At 40.7% G+C, this 18554-nt stretch overlaps 3 protein-coding genes across 5 annotated transcripts in view; 1 reads left to right on the forward strand and 2 right to left on the reverse strand.

Annotated features, from left to right (window-relative positions):
* LOC136181148 (NLR family CARD domain-containing protein 3-like) overlaps positions 1 to 1112 on the reverse strand; it is an 8982-nt gene extending 7870 nt beyond the window's left edge. For both annotated transcript variants that reach the window (XM_065961639.1, XM_065961637.1), the window contains exons 1-2: positions 913 to 1112; positions 1 to 787 (exon numbers count right to left, since the gene is read on the reverse strand). The exon at positions 1 to 787 is cut by the window's left edge and continues 1016 nt beyond it. The gene's annotated coding sequence lies outside the window, so the exon portion shown is untranslated. The remainder of the gene's footprint in view (positions 788 to 912) is intronic.
* Positions 1 to 18554, forward strand: part of LOC136181106 (NLR family CARD domain-containing protein 3-like) — a 494962-nt gene that overhangs the window by 421229 nt on the left and 55179 nt on the right. The window lies entirely within an intron of this gene.
* LOC136181091 (NLR family CARD domain-containing protein 3-like) overlaps positions 1 to 18554 on the reverse strand; it is a 156058-nt gene that overhangs the window by 121761 nt on the left and 15743 nt on the right. The gene's annotated exons all lie outside the window — the stretch shown is intronic.

Consider the following 18554-nt stretch of genomic DNA (forward strand, 5'->3'; position numbering starts at 1 on the left):
GCCCGATCCTCATTTCTGAATCTCTTCATGAAGTACTCCTCCTTCTGTGGGTCAGTGAACCCTCTGACCTCTGTCACCATGTCAACACACTCAGGAGGGATCTGATTGGCTGCTGCAGGTCTTGTAGTTATCCAGAGGTGAGCAGAGGGAAGCAGTTTCCCCCTGATGAGGTTAGTCAGCAGCACATCCACTGAGGTGGACTCTGTGACATCAGTCAGGGTCTCATTGTTTTGAAAGTCCAGAGGAAGTCGACACTCATCCAGACCGTCAAAGATGAACACAACCTGGAACTCTTCAAACCTGCAGATTCCTGCTTCTTTGGTTTCAGGAAAGAAGTGATGAACAAGTTCCAACAGGCTGAACGTTTTCTTCTTCAGCACATTCAGCTCTCTAAAAGTGAATGGTAATGTGAACTGTATGTCCTGGTTGTCTTTGTCTTCAGCCCAGTCCAGAGTGAACTTCTGTGTTAAGACTGTTTTCCCGATGCCAGCCACTCCCTTTGTCATCACTCTTCTGATTGTTTCATCTCTTCCAGGTGAGACTTTAAAGATGTCTTCTTGTCTGATGGTTGTTTCTGGTCTGTGTGGTTTCCTGGATGCTGTTTCAATCTGTCTGACCTCATGTTCATCATTGACCTCTCCAGTCCCTCCCTCTGTGATGTAGAGCTCTGTGTAGATCTGGTTCAGAAGGGTTGGGTTTCCTGCTTTAGCAATCCCCTCAAACACACACTGGAACTTCTCCTTCAGGTTAGATTTGAGTTTACGCCGGCACTCTGCAGCGACTGTTCCTGAATAAAGAAAGAACTGAAATCAATGAACAGATTCTGATATAGATGACATGACTATCTGAGTTTGGATCTTTAAACCTCTTTGTCCATTTTCTAAAATACTAAATCTGTTCAAATGTTCTTACTGCTCTGCAGACAGTCAGCCAGCTCCTCCTGCTTCATTCTCCTCAGGAAGTGCAGAGTGATCTTCAAAAATGCCTCTTTACAGCTTCTCCCCTGCTCTTCATCCTTACTCTGACTCTCTAAGCATTCTGGGTAATCTGGACTCAGAACCCTGTGGACTCTCTTCAGCTCGTTCTTCACAAAGGTGATGATGTTCTCCTCCAGCAGCTGGAACAGAAGGAGACACTGGATATTTAATATAAACTGGTAGAACTCAACATGTGATTCATCTGTCAGTCTGAAGCTCAGCTGGTCTAAACAGATCAATAACTTAGAATTAAATTATTGTAATGGTAGTATATTAATTAACAGTGTGTTGAACACACTATAAAGATGGAGTCCAGGTCTGTTGGATTCTGCTGGTCTGATTGATCTCTGTGAACGTTGGAGCTCTCCTGTTGAACTCTGTGACAGGACATATTACACAAGAAAACAACAAGATATATATAATGAAACTCTGAGCAAAGATATGAGTCTTTAAACAACAGAGACATAACCTTAACTTTATTTTTAATTCTGACCTTCCATCAGCAGGACGTCTATCTTTAAACGCAATAAGGCAACCCATAGACCGGTCACTCTTTATGGACACACAGCTGGGTCCAGGAGAGTCTGGTCTCTGTCTCATCATCCTGATACAAACAAACAAACAAAGATCATTTTAATCAGATTGTTCCAGTTTAAAGTTAACAGAAGACGACTCAAACATAAACACAGCTCAGAAAGATGCTGTGGTTTGTTACTGAGATTTACAGATAGCAACATGCAGTAATATGATCTCACAGAGAGAGGGAGAGAGAGAGAGAGGGAGGGAGGGAGATAGGAGCTCAAGGTGCCAGTTCCCCCGGTAGTCTAAGCCTATAGCAGCATAACTAGGAGCTGGTCTACACCTGTGTCAGCCCTAACTATAAGATTTATCAAAAAGGAAAGCTTTAATTCTATTCTTAAAAATACCGAGTGTGTCTGCCTTCCAGACCCCGGCTGGAAGATGATTCCAGAGGAGAGGAGCCTGATAACTGAAGGCTGAACTGTGCACCTCGGACATTGAGCTTCTGGCTGTCTCCCTTCGCACTTTCTATCTCCCCAGAGAATTTCCTCAGTTTTTTCTCATCCTGGTTTACATCCACCCCAGAGCTAACGCAGCCACAGCCACTGAACACATCACGAACTTATTAAATAAACTGGAACTCATATCACCGGACTCTCCCAAATTCATCTTGGGCGATTTCAACCATTGCTCTCCTGAAAATGCACTGAAAGGCTACCAGCAGTACATTACATGCAGCACCCGCCTGGGGAAGACACTGGATAAATGCTATGGTTCAGCTCCTAACGCATACAGATCTGTTGCTCTCCCCCCTCTTGGCTCTGCTGACCACCATGCCGTCCTGCTTGCTCCAGCATGTACTCCTGTCATAAAGAGGGTTAAGAAAGTTGTTAAGAACATCGAGCAGTGGACCAACGAAAGCATTCTTACACTACAAGGATGCTTTGAATCCACTGACTGGGATAACCTCTTGACCCCCTCCAACAACATTAATGAACATGTGGACACTGTTTCATCGTACATCTCTTTCTGTGTGGACAACATCATCCCCTCCAAAACTGTCACGATCTACCCCAACAATAAACCTTGGATCACCAAAGAGCTCAAGGAGGTCCTCAACAAGAAGAAAAGGGTCTTCTTCACCGGCTCCGAAATGGAGAAAAAGGAGGTAAACAGAGAAGTCAAGCACGCCATAAAAACTGCCAAGCTCAAGTACAAGAACTAAGTGGAGGAAAAATTCACACAGGGGAACCTCCGCACAGCTTGGCAGGGCCTCAAAAACATGGCTGCTGTGAACACTGCTGCTACCAACATCAAAACCATCGAGGTTGCAGACAGCAGCTCTACTTCTCTCCCCAACAATCTCAACTCATTCTACACCAGATTCGAGAAGGACAACACCACACAGCTGGAAGAAACAGTGTCCATGCTCAAGCCCAGTGACTCTACACTCACCTTCAGCAGAGAGGATGTGGTGAGAGCAGCTCACCTGGTCCAGACAACATCAGTGGCCGCATCCTGAAGCACTGTGCCGAGCAGCTAGGGGGCGTGTTTCAGACCCAGTTCCAGAGCTCTATGGACAGCAGCACAGTCCCCCAGCTGTGGAAACACTCCACAGTTATTCCCATCCCCAAGAAAATCCCCGCCAAATCACTGAATGAGCTCAGGCCTGTGTCCCTCACGTCTCTGGTGATGAAGGCCATGGAGAGGATCATAAAACAACACATCATCAGAGAAACCGACTCCCAGATGGACCCGCTACAATTTGCTTATCGTGCAGGCAGAGGTGTCGATGATGCAAAAACATTCATAATAGACACTGTTCACAAAAACCTAAAGCACCCCAACACCTCAGCCAGACTCCTGTTTGCAGACTTCTCCTCTGCATTCAACACCCTGCAGCCTCACATCCTGGCTGACAAACTTTCAACTTGCTTCCATCTGAACGACCAGCTTATCCTGTGGATATTGGACTTTCTGACCAACAGATCACAGAGAATTCTGGTCAACAACACCTTCTCCAACCTCCAACACACCTCAACTGGCTCCCCTCAGGGCTGCGTGCTCTCACCTCTGCTCTTCATCCTCTACACCGATGACTGCAGAACCACACAGCCAAACTGTCACCTGGTGAAGTACGCGGACGACACAGTTCTCCTGTCTCTGCTGTCAGGCCCCTCTCAGCACCATGGACCAGTTCTTCAGGAGTTTGTGGAGTGGTGTGACAGCTCCTGCCTCGAACTGAACGTGAGCAAGACCAAAGACATGGTGGTGACCTTCTCCAACAAGCAGAGGGAACTGGCTGCATCAGCAATCACCACAATCCTTGGGAATCCTGTCGAACTAGTAGAGGAGTATAAGTACCTGGGTACCATCTTCGACAGCCTGCTGATCACCCAATCACCGAGGAGATTCTCAGGAAATGTCAGCAGCGAAAATACCTCCTAAGGAAGCTCAATTCCTTTGGAGTCAGTAAGAACATTCTTCTGACCTTCTACTACTCCTTCATTGAGAGCATTATTACTTTTTCTATAACCTGCTGGTTCCACTCCACCACCCTCCAGAACAGAAACCGCCTGCAGAGCACGGTCACAGTCTGCTCTAAGCTCATTGGACTACCTGTAAGGACTTTGACATCGATCTATGAGCAACAGACAATCAGGCTAGCAGGTCGGATTATGCAAGACCCATCACATGCTCTCTTCCCAGCGTTTGAGTGGCTCCCCTCAGGACGCCGGCTTCGCTGTCCCTGCTGCAGGACACAGAGGAGAAGATCAACCTTTGTTCCCAGGGCTGTCCAGCTCCTCAACTCCTACACCCCCCAACAGACACCAACATCTCTCACCCAATGCAGACTATCAGCTGTGAACTTTGCTTTTTTATTTCCTTTATATTTGACATGCACCTTAACTGCCTCTGCTTTATCTGGTCTCATGCACTACATCACTTTATTCTATCCATTTTATATCAGTATTCATACAGTTCTGGTTAATTTATTCCTGTTGTTTCTTATCCATCATTGCACTACGGTCACTTTATTTATCTAATTCTTACCTTACAGTTATATTGTATATATTAGTTCTGTTGTTCCATTATTCACCGTGCACCTTAATAACTTATCATTTAGTATTTTCCTACTTGCACATAGCTCTGTATATATATATTTATTTCTCGTTTACTGCACATAGTTATGGTTACATCTGTTTACATCTGTTAGTCCGATCACTGTCCACTTATATCTACTCTTTTATATTTTGTATTTTTAAGTTAAGTTTAAGCTTTAAGTTGTATTTAAATTGACACTTTTTATTTAGGTTAAAATGTTTTGTTTACTTGCACTGTTGTTAATTTACTGCTCTGTGTGCCTTTGAATTGCCCCCCCGGGGACAAATAAAGTTTTTTGAATTTGAATTATGCTTTCTAGCCCCTCCTTGTTCAAGCTTGGCGGGAGGATAGCAGTAGGCGACCCTATCAGCTGGCCCTCTCCGCAAGGTCTGGGGGCAACAGAAACAGGGTCATCACTGATGAGAAGTCAGCAGTAGGCGACCCTATCAGGGGCAGCCCTGCATCACACAATGACTGAAGTAGAAAGGAAGGAAAAAAAAAAAAGATAATATATATAGAAAGAAAGGGGAAAGAACAAAAAGGATGAGAAGGAAAAAAAAAAAGAAACAAAGAAACAAAGAAAAGAAAAAAAAAATGGAATGAAGGAAAGAAGAAGGACAAAAATAGGAATGGGGGTACAGAGGAGGGGAATGGAAAAAACAAAAACAAAAACAAAAAAAAACACAAGCTTACACTCGAATTACACACACACACACACACACACACACACACGTTATTATTACTCCCTGCCTGCCTGTTTTGTCTTCGTCGTGTCTCCCCTGTCTCCTACATAATTTTGCTCTTGTCATATCCCTCACTTGTCTTGTATTAGCATCACCTAATAAAAAAAATAAAAAATGAAGGCTCTACCTCCCATAGTACATTTAGAGACTGTAGGTACCACAGGCAGCAACTACTATCAGGATACGGAACAGATCCAGATCAAGGACTAAACGTGCCTCAGCTGGACTCAGGTACCATTCACTAAAACAAGGATCAAGTATTAAACTATGTAGTCCAGGAGAAAGTGTAGTCAGATATCAGTACAATGGTCAGCTGGATCAGCAGGATGTATGGACCAGGTAGGTTAGTGAACGTGACCTGAAGCTTTCAATGCCCAACATCTCACCAGCAGAACCTCATCAGGTTCAGGATCTGGGCTGTGGACAAAGTCAGGACATCCAACATCCACCTCGTGGACCATAATCCTCTAATCACAGTTTTTAAACCGTGGCTCCCATCCTTGATGGTGCATGCTTTAAAATGGACGTGCAGAAGCAGACTCTCAGTGAATGAAATCTGATATTGTGGACAGTATGTCTGTTTGTTTTGGTCATCATTGGGAGTGAGGAAGGAGAGGACTTTCATTCTACCTGAGGGAAAAACAAATATATTAATTCATTAAAAATGCTTTAATTGGGGTGCTGGTGGCCTAGTGGTTAGTGTGTGTGTCCCATGTAGGGAGATTGTAGCCCTCCAAGTGGGTGGCTCAGGTTCAAATCCGACCTGTGGCTCCTTTCCTGCATGTCATTTCCCATTCTCTCTCTCCTTGATTTCCGACTCTATCTACTGTCCCGTCTAAACAAAGAGCCCAAAAATAAATCTTTCCTCAGATTTGTCTCTTTTTAAGGTTTGGCCTATTATTTTGACTTTGTCTAAGAATATTTAGCTTCTTTCTAGTAGGGCTGTTTTTGCTTTGAAGTCATAAAGTCCATCACACTGTCGGCTGGTTCTGTGTCAGGCAGGTTAAGTTCTGACAGGGTCGGGGAAATAGGCCGCAGGGAAAGACCCAAATGCAGAAAAAATGGACTCACAGCTGCAATAAAATGATTCTTTTCCACATTTTACAGCCTTCAGGAAGGTCAGGGTTCAAATACAAACACTTCAAAAGAAAAAAACACAAGATAGAACCAAAGCACACAATGATCATGAGGTGGTAAGAAAACTAAATGAAGGTGATGAGGAAAATGAAGACAGGTGAGTAGAGTAGAAGGGAAGGTGTGGGCTATTGAAACCTAGAAGAGAAGGAGGTGAATTCTGAGGACCTCTGGTGGAGAAGTAGGAGAAACAGGAGAAAAGTACGAGTCCTGGGAGAGGTGAACATGGACTGAAGACTGAGAGTGATGTAAATGACTGAGGATGAAAGAGTGAGCCTACAGAAAAGCAGAACAGAGCTCTTTGTCAATTTCAGATCTCACCTTCCATCAGCAGGACGTCCATCTTTAAAGTTAATAAAGCGACTCATAGACCGATCACTCTTCATGGACACACAGCTGGGTCCAGGAGAGTCTGGTCTCTGTTCCTGCATCCTGATACAAAAAAAAAACATTATTAGTTACTGTGAGCAGCAGATGAGACAGTGATGATGATGATGATGATGGTGATGATGATGATGATGATGAAGATGATGATGGTGAAGGTGGAGTGATGTGAGTGCTGAGCTGTGACATGAAGAAGAGTCATGGACAGTTAGAGATCCTCACCTCAGAGCTTCATGTTCCTCACACAGAGAGGTTTTAGAGGGAGGGACTCCCTCCTCTGTGTCCTCACACTGATCCATAGCAGAGCGCCCCCTGCTGGGAGAGCTGCATTCTGTCACTACAACAACACTGATGGAGTTCAGCTGCTGAAGTCACATCCAGTCAAAGATCTTCAGCTGTGGAGAAAACAAAGAGATGAAGCTGCTGATTTACCTTCATCATCATCATCATCATCATCATCATCATCATCACCTCACTGTCAGTCTACAAACATCACATCTACCTGGTTCACCTTCATCATCACCATCACCTCACTGTCAGTCTACAAACATCACATCAACCTGGTTCACCTTCAAAAAGGGAAAGCAGCACCAGCAAAACCATGGTTATCTTATGGTCCAGCGTGATTGCTGGGCGCTCTTCTTTGCTGCTGCAAGACACATTTTTCTAGCAGTTTTTGGGTACGCATAAAAGTTGAAACATTTTCAACTTTTTTGATCAAGAAGCAGAGTCTCAGCGATCGTCAATGTCACTCAAAGTAACCAATCAAATCAAGTAGGTTTGACCTCCGCTTTTTACGACATTTTCCCCTCCTCCTCTTGGAGCAAACATATTTCATTTGGTCGCCCGTATGCACACACAGCCCTGCTCCACAGGCGCTCCCAGCTGTTCTTTCCTCAGCTGCGTTCAGGTGTTTTTTTGAGGCGAGTTGCGTCTCTGTGTGATCGGATCCTAAGGGGGCCCCATCTGACAGCACTCACTCTCATCGCTCTGCTAAGAGTCACATGATTTATTCCTATGAAATGAATTATCCGTCTGAGAGTGAAAACAGAGGAGCAGTGGTGGAGCAGATAGTGAAGATGAAATGTAACAGTAAATGACCGAATGCTGCGAGTCTAGTCTTAACTATCGGGGAGAGATGTTCTTTATGTTGGAAATAATACTTCTGTGAACTTTGAAGATAAATGTTTATGCAGAGCACTTTTTTGTAGGTGTCAGATTATTGATCACATATTGGTGATGAATGGTTGGAGGACCCCCCTGTGAAGGGGCCCAACAGACTGAAGAATCCCCATTGGTTAGATCAATCTGACACAGCTATCTGACTGGAAGGAGACATTCAATAAGAGCTGATCATAGAGAATAACTACAGCAGACAGAGTTTGTCTTTATAAATCTATCTACTAGAATCACACACTGTGATTTCACTGCAGTAATTCTACTTATTGAGCTGCATAATAAGGTCTCTGGTCTGTGCTGATCTCTGCTGTGGGTGCAGAGGAGTGTTTGTGTTGCTTGGCAACCGTCCAGTTTCAGAGAAGTTGTGGAACCAGTTGAGCTGATGGAGTGATTATTTTCAGTCCTAACTGATGAGGACAGACTCCACGCCCTCCCTCTGCTGTGTAAAACTGTACTGTTAGCATGTTAGCATAGCCTGAATGCTAACTGAGAGTCATTGTGTTCCCTGCACTTCTACTATAGTCAGAGCAGCTAATGAACATGGTGACTAACTGTTAGCTTACAGCTCTTTTGACACTTCAATCAAACAGAGACTCTTAAAAAACAGTGAAAAGTGTTTCTTACCTTCAACACAGAGAACAGATCTGCATCAGAACGAGACAGAGTCAGAGTCCTACTGAGACCAGGAAATACCACAGTTGGTTCATCAACATACCAACAGGTGATCAAAGGACACACCCTCCATTTCTCCCTGAAGGAAGTTTGAGTTCATTATTTTAAGATTAATGAGAAAAAATAAAAGTGTGTGTGTGATCAGAAGCAGCAGAGATCGTCTTCATGTTGAAACCTCAGCTGTCAATCAAGAGAAGAACTTTCAGACTGTCAAAAAAAAAAAAAAACTTGAGTTATTATTGACCATCGTCCTTTTTAAATGATCTTCAGTGATCGATAAACTTCTTTGTTTAACATGTTTTATTTAATTGTCTAAAAACTGTCGACAGTTTCACAGTGAATGATCATTTACATCGATAGTCAATCAATGGGACGCTCTTTGAAATGAATGAAAATCTAAATGGACCTGGTTAATCTGAATCTACAAAGTAACTATCAAAGCAGATTTCAAGTGTCAGTCACAGCCAATCGAAATCTGTCCGTGTTCACACCTGACGCAGGTATGACTGCACTAAAAAAGGGACTACTACAGGTGATGTACAGTACCTGTGTGCCACTGCTGAAGCTCCCCCTGCTGACAAACTACAATAACTAACTTCCTGTTTCCAACACCTGCATACTAGAGATGTAAAGATTAATCGTGAGGCAGTTAAAAATTGATTCAAAGGTGTCAAGGTTCACTTTGATACTCTGAAAAACTGAATCGCAGTACTTTTTTTAAACAGTAGAGGGCGCCATCTATTCATGCTTCTCTTGTTTGATTTCCTACGTCACTCTCGTGAGCCTCAGCACCTGAAGAGCAGAGGAGGTTGGTTGTAACCTGGTTGTAACAAGCAGTCTTTATCATGGCAGATATGGTGATGGTGATATTGATGTATCACTTATATTTTGTTATAGTAGGCTATTGGTTTAATCCAGTTTCTTTCAACTGTTGTTGTTGAACTGTGTTCATTAAAATTGTAACGTGATAATGAAGTACTGTGATATTTTGTTATAGTGTTTCACAAAATGTTGAGTTGTTTCAGTTCACACACACACACACACACACACACACACACACACACACACACACACACACAGACACACACACACACACACACACACACCCACACACGCATGCACATATGTGTATGAACACTTTATGAACACAGCTTGAATTATGGTAAAAACTATTGACGATTGTTTTTATTGCATACTGAACTCTACATTTAATGATTAATCAATAAATTATTGATGATGATTATATGATGTAATAAAATTATAACATTATTAGGAGAAAAATATTTTGCCTGCCCCATATTGTAATACCTGACCACAAAATGCAAAAAGTTACTACGTTTTGGGCTCAGCATCTTGTTACATTATTGACCAGTTCTTACATTTCGGGTAGTTGTTACATTTTGGGCTCTAACAGGCCCAACAGACTGAAGAATCCCCATTGGTTAGATCAATCTGACACAGCTATCTGACTGGAAGGAGACATTCAGTAAGAGCTGATCATAGAGAATAACTACAGCAGACAGAGTTTGTCTTTATAAATCTATCTACTAGAATCACACACTCTGATTTCACTGCTGTAATTCCACTTAAAGAGCTGCATAATAAGGTCTCTGGTCTGTGCTGATCTCTGCTGTGGGTGTAGAGGAGTGTGAAGTGTCTGAAATATCGAGGACAGAGATAATATACTGCTCCTTTAAGTTTTATAAAATATACATCTGGAGAGGATTTGTATCTGAAGGAGATTTAGGAGTCCCCTCAAGTTGAATGTTTACTTTAAGGTGTTGTGTAAGAGAATTGTTTAATATGGATGTGTTACATCAAGAGAGATTACGAGGTGCATTGGTGTTTTCATGGCTGAGAATGATGGGTTTTGGTCAACACGCTTAAGCCTAAATATCACATCCCATCACCCCCGGATTTCAGTCAGTCTGTAATGCTGGCCAGGGCCGACCCGTGGCATAGGTAGCACTCATTTGGGGCGCTGCTGGCCTCGTGTCACAAAAAACCTCTATACTTTTGTAGGTATTTGGATGACATATGGAGGGGGGGGTCTGGTCTCACACTAAGGAGGATTTTGATAACTTTTTAACCATTCTGAACAATCACAATGCGTCCATTTCATTGAAGTCTACCACCAGCTACACCTCGGTAGACTTTCTTGACACTACCACATACAAAGGTAAAATTTCCAGAAAACAAACAAATTGGACATTAAAGTATGTTTCAAGGAGACAGATAGTCATGCTCTACTCCACAAAACTAGCCACCATCCTAAACACACCTATGCTGGGCTGGTAAAGTCTCAACTGCTGAGATTTCACAGAATATGTGGCGACAAAGAGGACTTTAAACAGGCCACTAAAACACTGTTCTCAGCACTGGCCACCAGAGGGTATTCCCGCTGCTTTCTTAGAAGGTCCTTCAAGACATTTCAGGAAACAAAACCCCAATTGCTTTCCTCTATTTTGCCCTTTGTTACTCTCCAGCAGCGATTCAATTAGTCAGAGTTATTAAAAATAATTTTCAAAACATCATCGCAGAAACCGAGATTTTACGAGACCACAGAATCATTGCAGCGTTCAGAAAAAACAGGAACCTGAAAGATTACCTGGTCAAAGCAAGAGTCCAACCCATGTTGACCCCTAAATCCAGAGGTCACGTGGAATTTTTTAAGCACCAAACTTGGTTGCGCAGCAGATACAATAAAAATGTTTTTAAAATGGAATATATGGGAAGCCCACACTCCAAAAACTGTGTATACCTGATCAGTTGTAAACGATGCGGATTACAATACTTAGACTTAGACTTAGACTTAGACTTTCTTTATTGTCATTCAAACTTGTACTTTACAGTGCAGATAAGAACTAAATTTCGTTGCATTTGGCTCGTTGTAGTGCAGGATGAAAACAGCAGCAAGTATTTACATATAAAAAATAAAAATAAGGTGCAGATATAAATAGATATAAAAAGAAAAACTATGAGTAAAATTACTATACAGATAAATATATTGCACGTTATATTGTGTTTTACAGTCCAGTGAGGTAGTCCTGTGTGGGGGTTTGAGGGGGAATGGAGGGATTATTTTTTCCTGTTCAAAAGTCTTATGGCCTGTGGGAAGAAGCTGTTACAGAACCTGGAAGTTCTGCTTCAGAGGCTGCGGAACGTCTTTCCAGAGTCCAGCAGTGAAAACAGTCCTTGGTGGGGGTGGGAGGTGTCTCTGCTGATTTTCTGAGCCCTGGTCAGACAGCGGATCTTTGCGATCTCCTGGATGGGAGGAAGTGGAGTCTTAATGATCTTTTCCGCCGTCCTCACCACTCTCTGCAGGGACTTCCAGTCGGAGGCACTGCAGGCTCCGGACCAGACAGAGATGCAGTTTGTTATGATGCTCTCTATAGTGCCTCTGTAGAAGGTGGTGAGAATAGGAGGAGGGAGGTGTGCTCTCTTCATCCGACGCAGAAAGTGCATGCGCTGCTGCGCTTTTTTCACAAGAGCGCCGGTGTGAAGGGACCAGGTCAGAGTGTCTGTTATCTGCACCCCCAGGAACTTTGTGCTGCTAACTCTCTCCACTGCTGTGCCGTTGATGAGGAGTGGTGTGTGGCTGGGCTGGCGCCTCCTCACACATCTACATACACACTCATCTGCACACACACACATTTACACCTCATCCACAAGCCTTGCTTGATAATGTTTGTTGCTTAGATTAGTTTATAATAGTTATTTGTTTAATTAAGTTCATTGATTTTGGATTGATGTTGCTTTGTTTAAATAAATTCTGTTATAATTTAAGAGAGCAGTTGTTTGTGGTTACTGGTGTATTTACATTGTGATATAAGCTGGGTGCGAAGGCTTTGTGTACGGATTTCACGCCTTCAATTTATTAAATATAGTTATTCATTATTAATAATATTAGTAATTAAATAACTAATTTGAGACTGATTTGAGTGATATTTTGGTTATATTTACCTGATTACAGGTTGGTGCCCCAAAACGAGATTAAACATAGTTTAATGATATTTTATTTATATTATTAATAATTAAGTTTAATTATTAAAGAATATAACCAAAGTTGACTTGATACAACCCCAACAATAGTCAGTAGTTCTACATCAGGAGAGCAGTGACTTGAGACTATCTCACCGTTGTTGCACCAGTTGTTGTTGGTGTATATGCAAACACCGCCACCTCGGGATTTACCAGTGAGAGAGCTGCTCCTATCCAGGCGGTCCAGGCGGAACAGGCGCATGCTCAGTGTAGTAGCCGGGTTGGACAGCACCTTAACAAACTCATGGTTAAGAGTTTGAAAGTAAGATTAGATGAAGAATCTGCTGATTTAACACAGGAAAAGTTACGGTTGACACCTGGAAATCGGAGGCGAGGGATATCCCTGGATGACACGGGGAAACTCAACAGATCTGTGAAAGCTATCGCGGGTAGGCACAGCTATGCTGTGAACAGACCAGAATGGGGTGACTCAGAAGAGATTAAAAGTGAGGACAGTATGGAGATCAGTCAGGGAAGTGAGAGAACAAGAGACAAAAGAGGCAATTCTTTTGAGCTCGTTGGTATGAAGAAACAAAGGAAACTACGATCTGGAGGAGGAAGTGGGGAAATCAGGGTTGAAGAGAAGGAATTTCTCAGAAAGTTATGTTGGGATATATGACCTACAATGTAAGGCAATATATACCCAGACCAATGAGATGCTTTAACTGTCAAAGATTTGGACACACTGCTCAGACATGTAAGGGAAGGAGAAGGTGAGCAAGGTGTGGGGAGGATCATGAATATGAGCAGTGTAAAACAGGTATGCAACCAAAGTGTTGTAACTGTGGAGGGAATCACAGTGTGGCATATGTGAGGTGATGAAAACGGAGGTGCAGGTTCAACAAGTCAGAGTGCACAATACAATCACATATGCAGAAGCTGTGAAGGTGGTGAAACAGGGGAGAGGGAGAGAGATGGAAGATACAAATGAAGGCCAGAAGAACAAACAGCCAGAACAAACAGAAGAAGGGAAAGTGTGCGTGGATCTGAAGAAACTGGTTACATTCATAGCAGGGGTCATAAACGCAACAATGGAAACAAAATCAAACACTGAAAGAAAACAAATATTAGTAAAAGTGACAGCAAATCATCTAAACATGAACAAACTGACATGGGAGGAAGTGAGAAATGATCTCAATGCCCAGGCTCATCAAGAAACATCATGTGTAGGATAGCAAAAGACCCACCATGGTTCTTTTATTACAATGAAACGCAATGAGCTTTTCAAAGAATTTTAACCATTTATAGGTCCATTACCAAGATTACCAGATGTTATCTGTGTGCAACAAACATGGTTGAAAAGTCACTTAGATTTCAGAATTAACAATTACTCTGCTGTTAGGTGTGATGGGGGATGGGGGAGGAGAATGTGCTACATTTATTAAAGGAAATCTTTCATTCAGAGTGGTTAGTAAAGGGAGAGAGGGAGGATTCATACTCATAGAAATGTGGACGGATGTAGGACAGACAACTATTATCAATTATTATAATAAAACTAGATCTCATCAAATGAAAGCAAATACAGGGACAGACTAAAAACCATGTGGTCTGGAGTGGAGATTTGAACTCACACAGCACATTGTGGGGAGGGAAAAGACGGATACTAAATAATAGAGCAACTTTAGGAAGACAGTCACTTGGTATGTATAAATGATGGTAGAGGAACACAAATAAATATTCATACAGGAAACAGTTCAGCACTAGATCTGATGCTGGTTTCAAGAGAATTGGCAGGAATATGTGAGTGGAAAATATGGGAAGAAACAACAGTTGGAAGTGACCCGTTTTCCAATATTTTAGAATATATATGTGGATAGAGAGGTAAAGGAGGAGGAACGAGAGGAACAGTGAGTATTCAGTAAAGATAAATGAGATCACTTTCAGGATGTGAAAGGGGAAGTGGGGAAATAGACATCACTCGAGACATAGAAGAGGTAATTGAGTAGTTTTTTGTGTACTGTTACTTTTAAAGTAGTTTTTAAAATCTGTACTTTTACTTTTACTTAAGTAGAATTTTTAGTATTTCACATTTTAAATCCCATCCGTTACTGAGTAATGGCTGAGGCTCCTCCACTGTTAGGACCGGAAATACACGCAAACAATTTCAAAATAAAACCAGGCGGCACTTCCGGTTTAACGTTTCATTCATTTAAAACTAATTTACGGGAATTCACACAAAATACTTCAATATAAAACTGAGGAGTTACATCCATTTGAAACGATTTAGTCATTTATTTATATGAACATAAATACATTTAACGAATATAAATAAATGTAACTCATTACTCAACATCCTCTTTTTTACAATCTCTAATTTATTCGGTTAAGACGAGAGATGAACAGCAGAGTGAATTAGTGCAGAGAAAAATGCTTATCGAGTCTGCAGTTAAGGCTCTCTTCTTGGAAAAACATCTCATACAAAATTCCTTCTTTAAATATTAAAGTGAAGCATAGAAGTGCAAGAAGCCTTATTTAATATTTTTTAGGACAAAATAAAATAAGCTGATATGTCTAACTAAACTGAAGGATGACATTAATGACATTAAAGCCAATAAATAAATAATTAAAGCAATGTGGGGATGCATGAAGGCAGGCATAGTTAGTCACTATTCATGTTTACAATAAGTCATGATGTTATGACATTAATATATATAATAGGCCTATTCATCATGTTTCATTCTGTTGACATATTTCACAACAGGAAGTTCTCCTGCACTCCTTCATAAAGTCATCATTTCACTCTTAGACTGTACAGCGGCACTATTGTCTGAATATAGTTTAACTTTTATTTGTCATCATAGTTTGAGCTTACCTCGTGCATTTTAATTTGATATGTGGGAAAAGACACTACCATTGTAATAAAACCTGCTGATAAAGGAGGTGCTATTTGTATTTTAAAACGGGCTAACTACATAAATGAAGTGGAGCGACAGTTGTCAGATCCCGTTTGCTATGAAAAGACAGACAAAGACCCAATCGCGTGAGATTTCTCCCAAAGCTCCCTGTCTCTCACACACCCCTGAGACCGGTCTTTCCCTCTTTCCCTCTTTCCCTCTTTCCCTCTTTCCCTCTTTCACTCTGTCAAAAGCCATAAAAGTGCAGAAAACAGCAAAATATAAAAGCAAATATTGATCATTTTATTGCAGAGTTTGTGTGTACATTTTGGCCATGAAGGTGTCCATAAAAAAGAATAATGCAATCAAATAAATGTTGTTGCTACTCTTTGACATATCAAAGACTCTAATCATCATTCAACTAATAACATTGCATTTAAAGGGTTACAATTCAGAAAATAATTGAATGTTTTGAGCAAGTCGAAAGTTGTTTAACTTTAACTAACGCAGTCGAAAAATATAAAAACATTTTAGGAGGGCACAATGTTCCAGCAGTGGTGTTGTTTTACCTTTATATGCTGTAGAAGAAGCTCGTCAGGAGGCAGGATACTGCTCCCCACTGTGGCGGCGATAAGCATGAAGAACTCCAAACTCTGTACACTTCCCTGACAAAGTCAGTTAAATTAGAATGATTACAGCCAAAAATGAAAAACATTGATAAACAGATACGAGGCAGCAAAGATATATTCCAATACCGTTTAATTCCTGGATACACCACAAAGCATCATCTCTGACTTAAAATAAAACTTGTAAACTAAAAGTGGTACCAAATGTGTTTTTATTTTATCAATATTTCAGCCCTTGTTTTCTTGCTGTCAATTTTCAGATATTTGTTTGAATCTTAAACACGTTAAAAAAACCGTTTTTTTTTTTATTCTCGTAAATTTACAACTTTAATCTCGTAAATTTACGATTTTATTAACGTAAATTTACGAGTTTAATCTCGAAATTAAAAAAATAATAATAATTTAACGTGGCCCTCATCCTCCGTCGTACACTTCTATATCATAAAATGGGTTTTTTATGAAATACACACCTTCTCAAAGACATAACTCTTGTGCCCTCCTCAAATGTATTTATATTTTTCTGCTGCGTTACGCTGTAATAAATGATTCCGTAGTCATGTACATTTTACTTAATATATCTGATCAAATGTATTAAATATAATTGCGTCCTTGATTTTGTGGCAATTGTTTAAGTAACTTTCATACAAAAATGTCTGAGATAGTATCTGCTGATTTTGGTTACATTAAATATAATCTTTATGTTTATGTAATTCTAAATCAAGAGTGAATCCAACTCAATAGAATTAGTCAGTTTTTAATTGAAAAGCACTTCCTGTTATTTTGCGCCTTTTTTCTTCTTTTGAATTCAGCAGGCTCTCATCTGGTCACAAGACATAAAGAAAGTGCGGATGACTGGTGCCCCTTTCCCTCCATTTAACTCATCAATTTAATTTGGTTGACAAAGGTAAGGAGAGTTATTTTATACTGTAATGTTTATGACTTGTGGGTGTATGCTACGTTACAAAACGAAATTAGCAAGCAAAGTAATACAGAGAGACAGAGACACAGTAGAGGCGGAAAGGTAAATTATGCATGTTATGTTAGGCTATAGTGTGATGGTATTACGCAACGATATCAGAAAGATATCACGAGTAGTTACACTGAGAAAACCACAAGCTTTATTTTGAAAGTTACTGAAGAGGAAAGAGGAATCGCTCGCGCGGGGAGGGATGTAAACAACATGGTCATAGTTTTCTCATTCAGCAGGTAAAGGTACGATAACGTGTTGAAAAATGTGAGGAGAGAAATTGGCAATGCAACGACAGTGTCTTGAACCGTAATTTTTCAGCACAGCCGATCATGACAGATTTGAGTTTCGTGAACTGACGACCACGCTCCATTAAAAAACACAAAATTTATCACGACCGAGAGCTGTTAGCCCAGAGCTGCTAAATCACACATTGACTGTGACTGTGTCTGTGATACTCGTGCAAGCTCTCACGCATTCCTTTTTTTTCACGTGCTGAAAAGCATAAATTGCTCCTCTTTATTTAATCCTCTCTAATTTACAGTATTTCCTCACTCGCTGCTTGCTGACACCGAGCTGTCGCTAGCAGGCTACACTACATTTTTACAGTTTCCCTCTGTGTTCATTCTATTATTGATTATGCAAAGAAGATGTCTTACTTTTTTTTTTTAACTATGCATTAACTACTTAATAATTAGAGCTACTTACTTACTTTTTAGATACGTTGATAAGGTAATTCAAAGTGAATTTGTGAATGTTGTTAAAAACTATACTTTTGTCATACATGAAACATGCAGGATAAAGTAATCCTAGGAGGTTAACCCACTACATTAAGAATATATATTCACTCGTGGAAGTTTAGTTTTAAAGTGCAAACACTTTTCATGGGCTGAACTGGGTTCTTTCTCTCTCTGCCTTTGCTAGTTGTGATAAAAAATATCTATTGATTTTATTCAATGTAAAAATTGTTTTTACAAATCCGTCTTCCTTATATTTAATGTAACCAAAATCAGCAGATGCTATCTCAAACGTTTTTGTATGAAGGTTACTTTCAACAATTGCCACAAAATCAAGAAAGCATTTTTATTTAATACATTTTATCAGATATATTAAGTAAAATATACATGACTAAGGAATCATTTATTACAGCGTAATGCAGCAGAAAAATATAAATACATTTGAGTAAAATGCAACATTGATGGTTAAGACTAAAGAAGTCTTATCCTAATTCTAATTTAAAATGAGATGCAACGTTTTTCATCAAACTCATTGGGTATATTATGAGCATTAGGACAAGAATTTCTACATTTCATCCAGAATTCATGTTTAGAATAGAACTAAAGAGACAAAGAGAACACTTCCAGAAGAACTCT

Source organism: Labrus bergylta, chromosome 2 (genome assembly GCF_963930695.1).
Source record: "Labrus bergylta chromosome 2, fLabBer1.1, whole genome shotgun sequence".
Taxonomy (NCBI): Eukaryota; Metazoa; Chordata; class Actinopteri; order Labriformes; family Labridae; genus Labrus; species Labrus bergylta.